This window comes from Scatophagus argus, chromosome 22, assembly GCF_020382885.2.
Source record: "Scatophagus argus isolate fScaArg1 chromosome 22, fScaArg1.pri, whole genome shotgun sequence".
NCBI lineage: Eukaryota > Metazoa > Chordata > Actinopteri > Scatophagidae > Scatophagus > Scatophagus argus.
In genome coordinates, this window is record NC_058514.1 from 12,821,041 (window position 1) to 12,833,402 (window position 12,362).

At 40.6% G+C, this 12,362-nt stretch overlaps 1 protein-coding gene across 1 annotated transcript in view; it reads left to right on the top strand.

The window, feature by feature from the left end:
• The first annotated feature begins 126 nt into the window (after positions 1 to 126).
• LOC124053480 (chemokine-like protein TAFA-2) overlaps positions 127 to 12,362 on the top strand; it is a 54,393-nt gene continuing 42,157 nt past the window's right edge. Inside the window, exon 1 of the mRNA XM_046378669.1 lies at positions 127 to 1,266. The gene's annotated coding sequence lies outside the window, so the exon portion shown is untranslated. The remainder of the gene's footprint in view (positions 1,267 to 12,362) is intronic.

Genomic DNA, 12,362 nt, shown 5'->3' on the forward strand with positions numbered 1-12,362 from the left:
AGTCTACTCTAAAAATTTAAATTTACCTGAACACCAATCATTTTCTCTGTTCTGTTTTGTTTCTCTGGTGAAATTCGTCAAATGTCCACATGATGGCAGTATTGGACCATTTCTGACGAGACGGCAGGCGCACTGTGGATGTCGTTCACAGTTCAACAGTTCATGGAGCCCACGCCACACCTTCACCCTCACAGCGTCAGTCACAGGACTGACTGTGGCTGCAGTTTATCATATTGTTAGAAGTGGTGAAAAATGGGAGAAATGATTAAATTTAGGTCCTTTTGTTGAATATGTTGCTTTTGGTGGAACTGATGATATCACAATTGGAAACAATCGTTGCTGAGCTCGTTTAATCAAATTTATTACTTTATAATTGCCTTTCCAGTGTTGTACTTCATTAATTTCTTTGTCGCATTGTTTTTGCGTTTCGCTGAATTACTGATGTTGTCTTTACTCGTCTGACAAAATCAGAATAATTCATTTTAGGTTTTGTGGATTCCCTCGTGATCCCTGCAGTATAATGACCGTGCAGTTTGCAGGAGAATATCACCACATTAGTTAGTACTTTTCCTTATTTAATTAGAATATGGCTGGTCAGCACTGAGGTTCATTTGGAGGTCATAACCACACATACTTCTTTTCGAATCAGTCATTGTGATGTTAATACGGACAGGTCCAGTTTAAATATGACACAAATCTTGAACAGTAATCAGAATACAGTAACGCGTTACCAGCGGCGGTGCGCTGTGCGCTCCGGAGTCTCCATAAAAGTTAGAGCGCACAGAGCTGAGCTGTCAGACTGGGAAGAGACGCAGCGGAGCAAAGACTGGAGGCTCAAGTGATTGATCAGGATCGATCCCACTTTGACAATATATATCTTTCCAGTTTCACTGTGCGGTCTGATCCCTTGACTGTCGCCCACCGGCAAGGCAGTTAAAGCTTTTTGTCTGGCTGAGCGTTAAAAGACTCTTGGTTTTTCTGGACTCTATTGGAATAAAAAGACAGCGGAGGTTTGGAAGCTGGAGAATCTCGGCTGCTCGGCGGATGAGGTGCCCACGCTGCCTCGTTAGAAGACTAATCGTGTCTGATTCTGGCTGTTTGATTTCATCCGGAAGAAAAAGCCACCACTCCCGTGTTTTTTTTTTCTCTCGCCAGCCCAGGACGCAAATGTCTCCACATCGCAGACACGCCAGTGGATAGTAGCAGCAGCTCCGCCGATGGTTTGATAGGGCGTTAAGGTGCGGGAAGGGAGTGGGACAATTACAGGTAAGAGCAATTCAAGCGACGGGCGTTTTTCTTGCCTTCTTTCAGGGTCCGTAAAGAGTTTTCCCGCCGGTGAGTGCGCACAGCGAGGCGCAGAAACCCACTTAGCCACGTCAAGTGTTTTATTTGGAGACCATCAGCATCTCATCAATATCCAATCAGGAGTGAAACAATTACCGCAAAACAGACAGGCCCATTAGGCCTAGTTTAACTGTCAGTCACTCGCCATTCCTCTGTGGTAGGCTTCAGTGAAAGACTTTATCTGTGACTGATTCCTAAAATATTATTCTTTAAGCAGAAAAACGAAATCGTTTTCACTTTCCTCCTTTGACATACAACAGGCAGTCTGCAGGGCAACTGTATAGGTGCAGTCATTTCTCTGTGCTAGTAGGGTGCTGATGAGAGGATAAGCTAGTCATTTTTTTTAAATCTTAGACAGGCTATATTTTCATTGAATTTTAGTTTATTTTAATGCTAGACCTGTAAAACAGAAAAAGAAAATCTATAAGGGCTCATTGAAACTTATCCTCATAAACCAAACTCCTTTGTAAAAACAGAACTATTTAGTTAAATTCAGTTTTTGGCTTTGATAAATGCAGTTTTCCAATCTTTAATCCAGTTCAAGGATCTTTAGCATAAATGCAGTTTATTTTATTTCACCAAATCAGAGTTTGACCTCCATGTTGTCCTGAATACGTGTAACTGGCTTGGGTTGATAGAGACGAGCCTGTTTCTCAGAGTCTACAGGGAGTCAGGAACACAAGTCTTTCCTTCAACACTGTGGTCTCATGAAAGAAGTATTCTGTATTCGTACTACTACTGCTACTACTACTGGTGTACTGAAAGACCTCAGAATTATATAGAAACACACCTCATGGGTTGTGGTATTGGTAGGTGTGGCATGACCAGGGCACACTGTGTCAGTGCTGTCGGGGTTTTAATATCGATGTATTGATTTGGCTTCCTTCTCTGAGACTAATATCAGCTCACCTGAAGCGAACCATGCGAGTCCTGTGATGATGAAATGCAGTGACACAGTGGCAGGAAGTACCAGCGGACTGTTAGGGGACACTTCCTGTTCCACCTGCTGCCACAGAACTAAGGGCAAAGGGGCAAAGGTGCAGATATAATTCCTCACAGGTGGAGGCTGCCCCAATGGTGAAAATAGAAAAGCTGCTTGAGTTAAACTTCAAAGGGAGACATGTTTTTAGTGCTCCGGTAGCTGCTCTTAGCTTTAACTTCATCCTTTGTCACCTTTTCCCCTGACCTTTAGTTTAGCATCGGTAGCCTGGGAATCTGCTGACCTTTACAACATTTCTGCCTTGAAAAAGTTACAGAAAAAAATGTTATTGTCTTGTGCTGTAGGCTACTGCACTGAAGTATTTTACTTCAGTACGTCCACGTTATACTACTTTATACTAATACTCCACTATAGTTCATAGGGAACTGTTGAAAGTTGCTGGTTACTTTTCATATTCATTTAACCTACAAAAGAAGCTCTGTTTGGTCTTGTTTTTTCATGCACTAAACATCTCACGTGTTTTCATTTAAATAACTTTTCAAGGCCCAAAGAGGTAAAATTATTCAGTATTGCCCAAAAAGATTCAGCTAAACATTCAAAAAAATATACATTTGTTTTCTTTTTTGTCTCATCTCATGAACCCTCAAATTAACCAAGCTGTACATAAAATAGTCAAAACTATCTCAGCATAAACTAACTATTTTCTGCAGAGGTATCATTTAAGCTTTTGAAATTTAAAGCACATTTTGCTGCTAATAGCCAAGTAGCCTACTTTAACTGCAAGATCTTGAATGCAGGATTTCTGCATGAATGAATCGGTGCTTTGTTGAATAAAGGATGTGGGTACTTCTTCCACCACTGCTGTCTCTCAGCACAGAACAGAGGGATGCAGCAAATCACACAATGACGTCATCTGACAGCTTTTCGGCAGCCAGTAGCTGCTTTCCTCAGAGAAGAGCTGGCAGCCCCGGCACTCCCCAATTAGCTGGAAGCATCAGCAGCGGCTCCTCCACTATGAATGATCAGCTTTAAAGCTCCGGGCCACCTGGCTCAGGTCAGACCGGGCCCCCTCCAGCTGGGCGACCTGGTGCCGACTGTCCAGCCAGTGCCGGCGGATCAGCCAATGTCACCTTTCTCTGAAGGTCATGTGACCTCGTCCTCACGCTGCCTCGCCATTGATCCAAAGCAATGACACAGAGGCTTCATGGTCCGCTGCTCCTCGCCAACCAGGGTGACTTAGTGGTGAACAGCTGTGACATGCAAAACACCAGCAGTGGGGATTCTTTGAACTGGTGTGCTTTGAGGGCGCCCTGGTCTTATTTGGGAAAGTTCTGTTTTCATGAACATAGCAGATTTTTGGACCTGTGCCTCTAATACAGTAAGAGTAGGAACAGGACCGAAGAGCAGCTTTTCTGTGTGCAGTGCAGATGCACAAATTCTAAAACTGCCTGTTGGTGTGAATGTGAGAGTGAAGGGTTGTGTGTCTCTTGGCGTCAGTCCTGTGACTGATGAGTGTCCTGTCCAGGACATACTCCACCTTTACTTACTTTATTTACTTTGAAATGTAGTCAGCTACTGAATAAAAGTTACTTGGCAATTTTTTGTATTTAGAAGCATAATCCATTAAATTACAAAAATGTCATCTAATCTGAAAACTTTTAGATTACTTTAAAATCAAAGATTGATAATATTGCACTTTATACAAAAAAAAAAGCACACAATTTTTCTGGACGTGCTTGTGTTGCACAGTTTTGAGCTCAAAGTGATGACGATGTGTTTTGGTGGGGCTGCAGCTAATCACTTGTATGGGCCCTTTCGGACACAGCTAGGCTCAGTGTTTTCGTGCATGCTAGCTCGCCACACGCTGCTTTTCCTGACACAGTGAAAAGCAGTCAATGACGCAGTGCAAGCCAGTGGAAATAATGGCTTTCAGTGTGTAGCGATGAAAGGGCTTTTAGAGCTGAGCTGATAGAGCATTTGTTGTCATGACAAAAGTTTCATATTTTTAAAATTTCCATATCTTAAAGATGTATTGAAAGCTTAACATAGGAATCCTGGCAATATGACTATAATTCAATTACACATTTTTTCAAATGTAATGTGGGCTGATTATAGTTACTTAGTTTTTGTTACTACCCTAACCTGCTATCAACTCCCTGCAGATATGAGACTGATGTCAGGAAACAGAAGGTGAATTAGTGTGCAGAGTTTTCTCCTCCATCTGTGCTGAAACAAATATGAGAGTGGTGCTGACCTTCTCATGTAACTCCTTACAAGAAAGCGAGTAAGTGTGTGTTCCCAAACAGTAAACTGTTTCTCCAAGTAAATGAAGAACATAAGTGGGGTCAGATGGCTTCACTTGTTTTCTACCCACATTTATTCAAGTCATTATTGTAACTCTGGTGGAGGAATCTGCCTTCAACATCACATCATCACTTGTCTTGGTGACATTACCACTGGCAGGTTTCTCTTTTTGTTCTAAGAAAGTAGTCATGAAGATGAGACTGGACACTTGTCGCAGTGATGTATAAAAAAGCTTTTGAATGTGTGAGATGAAACCTGTAAGCCCCAGTAAACTGCCCAGGGATTTATTCCACGCCGCTCCAAATGAAAGACTTGAGAAGAGGTCGGGTCCTCAGCTGTACCGCCTTGATAGGCAAGTTTGTGCTCTCTTCTCCTGAAACCATGGGAATTTGTGTAAAATATCGGCGGCTGATTGGCACCCACCGTGCAGGTGTTTGATGTTAGTAGGAAGTGAGGGCTTCCCCCTCCCCACTCTCTTTCACATTCTATTTGATCTGCAGCTCACTCTGCTCTCCCTCCGTTTCATTTCAAATAAAACAAATTCACCAGCCGCTGAATAAACAGGAGCTCTGTGGAAATGATAAAACAATAGCACAAGGTTCGGAAACACTTTTCACTTTGACCTCTGTCTTCTACTTGTGATTAGATTTTTTGTCTCTCTTGCCTGCTGACAGTTATTGGCAGGGCTTTAATGTGACTGATCCTTTCACCATTTTTCACACTGGCCACTGTGGACCTTTGTCGGAGTCATTGCGTGATAAATGTGACAAACTACCTTCAGAGTTTGGCTGAATGTACAGACACAAATCCGGTAATATTTTTCTGTTTTTTTTTTAAGTGATTTAAAAATGTTCTTATTTGCTGTTTATGAACACAGTTAATAATTAACAGACTAGAAAATAGGCTCATTAGCAGAATATGATGATCAAGAGCCATAACTGATAAAATTATAGCAGGATTAGAATTTTCTCTCTTTTTTATCACTGTTTATCTATTCATCACTGTGAGGGGATTGGTTGCTAAGACTGTGGAGGTGACAGAGTGCATGGATGTTAAAAGTTAGACCCAAATTGCCCATTAGATTTTGCAGAGCCTCACATGACTGCATAGCATGCACATTTCTACAACATTTTTTGATTGTGTTCACTTTCCCTGAGGATTTGGCTAAAGCCTACCCAGACATGAGCGCTCATGTTCAGCGATGATGCTGCACTGGCTGATTTTGCTAAAGAGTCTGCGCGTAGGAACTATTGCATGGTTATGGCAAGATTGTGGTTCATTTGGTAACATGAAACCTTTATATGAAGTATAATGACATTTAATAAATGGTTTGTGACATATGTAGGAAGGTGTCAGCATTTATTAAGATATTTTATATAATAATTGCAATCTATGGCAGCAGTGTCCCACATTGGCACTGGATGCTGGCTCTGCACACAACTTGTATGATGCAGCATTGTCCAATATCCACCTAATTCTTGCACTGAATTGTATTTGAATCTGTTGTAAAGCTTTCCCGTCCCCCCAGACTACAGCAATGAAATTGCTTAATAAAATAATACACTAACTGATAATGGTGACCACCACAACAGGACCCAGGCTGAAAAACATTCCTTTAACCCCATAAAAGCTTCGGCGAACCTGTACGACAGCAGCAAAACATGCATGCTCATTTAGCTTTTTTTGAAATGTATAAAATGATGGCAAGAGAAGCTCAGTTACTTGAAATTTCTGCTGCACTGAAGCTGTGATGAGCAGGAATGTATGAGTTAATGTAGTGTAATTTCTGCGTACACGACTCGGTCTGAATTTCTTGTCATTTATTTCCATCCCAGAGTCCTCCTCTGCTGGGACAACCCCGGTCTTTTTGATTCGTGTTCACACTGTCCTCCCCCTCATCCAGTATTCCTACTCCAGCTAAGTGTGATCCTTTTTTCATGCAGAGGGAGAAAGGAAGAAGAAGCTGAAAAAGACAGCGAGAGAAAATGTAGAATCGTTGGTCTGTGTCCAGGTTTTTTCCCCCCATGTGGCTGTTTTATCCCTTCAGCAGTGTCTTAGTGTTGCTCAGTGTGTGGCCCAGTGGCTCATAAAACATGTGCCCGTCACACAGGATAACTCCAGCCTCTGAAAGCCTCCAAAACAAACACAACAACGCACATTTTGGACAGCAGAAACATCTTTCTTTCCCCGTTTCCCACTCTCCGCTCCATCCTCCTCTCTCCCACCCATTCCCTTCCCTCCATTTCATTTCGATGGCTGATGGTTTGTGCAGAACTGTGGGCATACAGTACTTTCATGATGTGAGCCAAACCCATCTGGGACTCAATATCCTGTTTACCAGCTCTCAGCACTCTGAAAACCACAACAATACTGAGCTGAGGCAGAAGTTCAGAACTCATTACAGTTTGTTCAGGTCACAGCCAAGGTCGAAGTCTTCTCCGTTACTCTGCCATGATGTCTTCAGAAAGCAGACTCTCTTACTGCTGCTTTTTCTCTTTTTCCAATCTATAACCTACATGTTTTTGTGTCATGCTTTGTGAGCAAATCTCCCAGCAGCCACATCTGAAGCCTGACTGAGGTCTGGAACAAAAAAAGCAGTGAGCTATCTGATATTGCTTGTAGAATTGGGATGTTATTAGAAAAATAAATGATCTGATGATGATCTGTCTGATGTAGATTTCTTTGAAAATGTAGTTTCTTGTTATCCATTTCCATTATCCACCTTCATTTGGTACATCTGTTGCGTCGCAAACCCGTCGTTCACAACGGTCATTCTTGTATATTTCCCTGAATGTCTCTTAACAATCCTCTCGTATTATGATCTTTTTATCTTGTCCTGGTGTTCATTCTCATTGTTCAGCTTACTGAGTCTACTGTCGTCTGCTTATTTGTTAGTCACTAAAATCAAATTAGAAAAGGAAATAAGCTAACAGAATTGGGTAGAAAAGGATAGATTAGAGAAGAAAGCGATTGAAATTGTAAGAAGAATCAGTCTACTAAAACAAATTGTTGCTAACTAGCCAGTTAGCTCATGTAGAGATGACAGTAATGCTAACATTCAGTTGGTTATGCTTACGTAGCATACTAAATACACTGATTTTTACACTGATTAAGTTCAAATAAACTACAGAATTAATTATAATAAAGAAACATTTCATCCAGTGCAACAGAGTGACTCACTGAGGTCATTTTAATAGTTTTTGGACAACAATGGAACTCTTTGGTGTGTGTTAAGAGAGGAATAAGATACACTGGCTTTGTCTACACAGAAGATAAATATTTGATGTGGGAGATTCCTTTAATTCCTTGTTGGTTTTAGCGTTTTCGTAGAGAAAAAATAATTACCTAAAAGAAAAATAACACACTCCAGCGGCAAGAGGGGCCACTGATTTTTTTCACCAGGTTTAAGTTCATTAAAAATAAACTCTGACCCTGACTGTGGTACATAACTCTGCTGTAGGTTTCTACAGGGACTCGAGTAAATAAAAAAAAATCCCAAGAGTGGTAAGGAATACAAAAAGCGGACCATTTAAGAAAATTATTATTCTGATTGTTTACATTTCTAATAAATTCTGGTCCTGTGCTAGATAGCCTTTGCACAAACTTCCACGTTTGGCCTGAAAGTGGAGTGCAGATTTTTGCACAAGAAAAGGAGGGAAGGGTTGTGTTAAAATTTTTCATATGTATTTCAGCTCTGAATACAGTGTGTTGAGATCATATGGCACTGTCTGTTTGAAATCAGAGGTGGGAACAGGCTTTGAAGTAGACATGAAGTACTTCACAGAGAATTTGTTTCGTTCATTAGACATGGATGTATAATGCGAATATATTATATTCTATCTGTGCCCTGCTGCTAAAATCCACCTACATATGAGTAGCTTTTCGAAACATAGGAAAGAATCCTTGCTTTGTATCCACCCATCTTTAATTATGATGATGGTTAAATTTGGTATATGTTGGTAATGTGGAAAACCTAGTTCTTCTGAGTTCTTTGTGTGTGTTTTTCTCTGGCAGAGTTTCAGCTGCTGCACACACTCACACTGAGCTCTACGCCTCGTTTGGCTCACTATGCAACCCCGGGCTATTTAACCCGGGGGCTGTAACCTAAAGACCTGATACTGGCAGCCTGTGGCTTTCAATCTGACCGCTCTCCCTCACTTATCTGGCAAATAAGCCGTTTTAATTGCTTACACACAGAGCCCTATCAGGCCATGTAGTGAGCATGGAGATAAGGGTTACACAGAGTCAGGCATTAGTAACAGGATGAGAGGACCGCAGAAAAACAGAGCTGCGGGATCCCAGGAGGAGGAAGAGTCAGGAAATAGCTGTGGCCATCCTATTAATTTGAAACTCACAGAGCCATTTCTCCAGCTAACTGTAAAACTCTGGAGGCGGCAGTTCTTCACTGAAATCAAAGCAAATTTGAATTATCTCCTAAAGATGATAATGTGCAATTTACAATATCAACTGGCAGAATGAGACAGTAACTAATGTGTAAAATCATACATGTTATTTTACAATTTCAGATTCGTGCATTTGTACAGACAAAAATGAAAAAAAAAAAAAAGAGGAGCCTTTGCTGTTCAGAATGTTGATTAGTCCAGCTGCCAGGAATTCATCAGGCTGACATTTGTGCAGAAATACTTGCATCTTACATGCAGTGCACACAATAAAGCAAGGACACAGAACATCACGAATGGAAATGCTTCAAATTTTTGACTTCAATTTAAACTACATGGGCTATTTCAAAAGGAATGTGTATGGATTTTTATTTTCTGGTTGACGTACACCCATTTCATAGGTCCAACGACCTTCCTTTGCAAAGAAATTTGGATTGTTGAAGTCTCTCTGTGTATTGTTTTGACCCATGTGGCCTGTATGAAGAGCTAGTCAACACAGCGGCTGGGTAAATGTCAGCTACACTAGGCTTCTAATGAGACCAGAGACTAAGGAGAGGCTGACACCATCATAGGCTCTGTGCTGAGAGGCTCATTTACATTCTACCAGGCGACAGCTGGAGATATGAGGGGGAAGAGGGCGAGAGAAGGAAACAGAGAGGAAGGGAGAGTGAGTTGGAGAAGCCACAAGGCAACAGGAAAAAATATGTTAATTTCCAGTTTGCAAACATCTCTCAGAATCAGAAATGATCTCATTGGTTGAGTTAAGCCTCAGAGGGTGGAGCCTAGATTGATTTTATAAACTATGTGCAAATAAATCAGTGTTGTTCATAGTGAAAACCTACATGTAATTATGGTCTGACTCTACAGTTTTCCTCATAAGTGTTTTAACTTATTGTTGTTGTTTTTTTACAGCCACAACTTTAGTGTTGTTTTAGCTCTCATCACAGATAATCCTGGCAATAATATGTCAGTCCTGTATTTACAGGTTATTCTGGTGTCACTAACTGGCCTTTATTAAAGGGGTCAGATGAGACAATCGATACCTCTCATATGTCTGTATGCTAAATATAAAGCTACAACTAGTTAGCTTAGCATAAATACTGGAACCATATCCATTTGTATTCAGCCTCCAGAAACTCTTGGAAGTGACTGTGCCTGGCCAAGAAGTAGTGTGGCTAAGCTAACATAGCCTGCTGACTGTAGCTTCATATGTACTGCACAGACATTAGAATCGTATCAGTCTTCTCACCACACTCCTATATAACTATTCCTTTAAGAATTTTTTTTAGCTATTCTTTGTTAATTGCATGCATGTAAAGTAACACTAAATTATGCTACTCTTTTGTTCATTAGATTAACTATGTGTGTACTGTAGCTGCACACATCAGCAGAAAAGCAAACAGTGCACGTAGTAAGAAGTGTGTTCACATACCCATAAGAACGTGATCTGTTCTTTAATGAAAAAAGAAAAATGGGTATAGAATGAAGAGACAGATCCATTTTTTTTACCTAGCCTAACTGTATTTTTGTAGTCCTGTTGATGTGAAAATTCAATATTCAAAACAGGCTTAGTATAGATATGAGTGGCATTGATCCACTCGATAAACCCCGCCTGAGGAAAAAGGTATGACATCAGTTTGCAGAGAGCTAATATTATGGAACCCAGAGCTCTGCTGTTATTACAACAGACCTTTCAAGTTCAGGCCAGCCATATTGGCCCATAGCTATCTACAGTAAGTAATCTAGTTTGCTAGGTTGGTGACCTTTCATATAAAAATTAAAACCAGTCTGCTCTACGCCAAATCTGCTCTAGTGTATGCCTGTAGTGTTTAATCAAATGTCACAGAGAAAAAAGAATAAATATTTTAGTGTGATCCAGTGGTCTTACATCAGCTGCCATTCGTGCAATCAAATATAAAAAAAGAATTTTCTGATGGAGAATAAGGGGGCGTTGATGAATAAACTCTACATCTGGTCCTTGTTTCTATAGCTCCCTGTCCTCTCTGGCTACTATACACTTGTGGGAGAGAGAAAAGAGAGAAATGCAGTCACATTGGCTTGTGAGTACAGTAACATGCCAGAAATGAGTAACAGCAAGCCTCCAGACTGCAGAGCCCACTGAGCTCCAGCCTCAAGGCTCTGAAACTGTTGATTTGTTGATGTACATGCCAGATGTTCCAGGTGCCACTTGAGATGGGTGTCAATCTGTTATGGTAGCCGGACAGATTCATGTTGGAATTATTCCATTAGCAGTGTGTTTTGGCCTATTGACAACATCACAGAATGAGAAAGGGGTTTTTTTTGTTTGTTTTTTGTGTTTTTTTAGTGAGGAAAACAGTTTGAACCTGAAACAGGCTTAACTTTAAGACTGAACTGTAGGCTCTCATACCCAGCATCTTAGGTCAAGATCTCATGCAAGGAAATCACAAACTGGTTTGCTTGTTGATGTGCACCTGAACATTCGGTCATTGTTTAAATCATGGATCAAAGCAAGATTTAATGCTACGCTGATCAATATTTCTGAAGCGTTGGTTTAATGACCATGTGGAATGTAAATGGTGTCTCTTGTAGAAATAAACACTGAGAGAATTATTGCCACACAGTTCCCCTCAGCTCTACAGTATTGAGAACACATTATCTCTATACTTCTATAAGGTCCTTCTGTGACAACTGCACTATACAGACAAAAGTATTGGGACATCTGACCATTACACCACATTCTAAATACATAGACAATAATAGTTCCCACTCTTCTGGGAAGGTTTTCTACAAGAGTTTGGAGACTTTCTGTGGGAATTTTTACTCATTCATGCAGAAGAGCATTTGTGAAGTCAGACGTCGATGTTGGACAAAAAGGCCTGACTCGCAATCTCCATTTTAGTTCATACCAAAGGTGTTAGATAGGATTGAGTTTAGGGCTTTTTGCAGGTCATTCATGTTCTTCCTCAAGGTATCAAGGAGCCAAGGTGTCAAGGTGGTTAGTTTGATTCATTAAACTTATTGTATGCTACCTCAAGAACAGCAGATAGAAACAGTTACCGTTACCTAGTGAACAAAGTGGAGTTGCTAATGGGAGATAATTTTCTCAGGAGTCATCATTTTAGCTCTAAATAGAGCTGAAATGATAGTGAATATTTACTTACATTTGTCGGGTGATCCAAAAACAAACAAACAAAAAAAAAACAACAACCGCAAATTAATGCAAATATTCTTCTTTGTCTGCTGAATATGTAAGTAGGCAACAGATATTCTAACTCATTTGTGAAATTAGTCAAGTGTTTAACTTCCTGTGCTTCCTGGTGATGACAGATGGTCAAACAAGTGAAGAGTGTCTTCAGAGGGGAAAAGTGTGGCTTTTTAGACCTTTTCAGGCA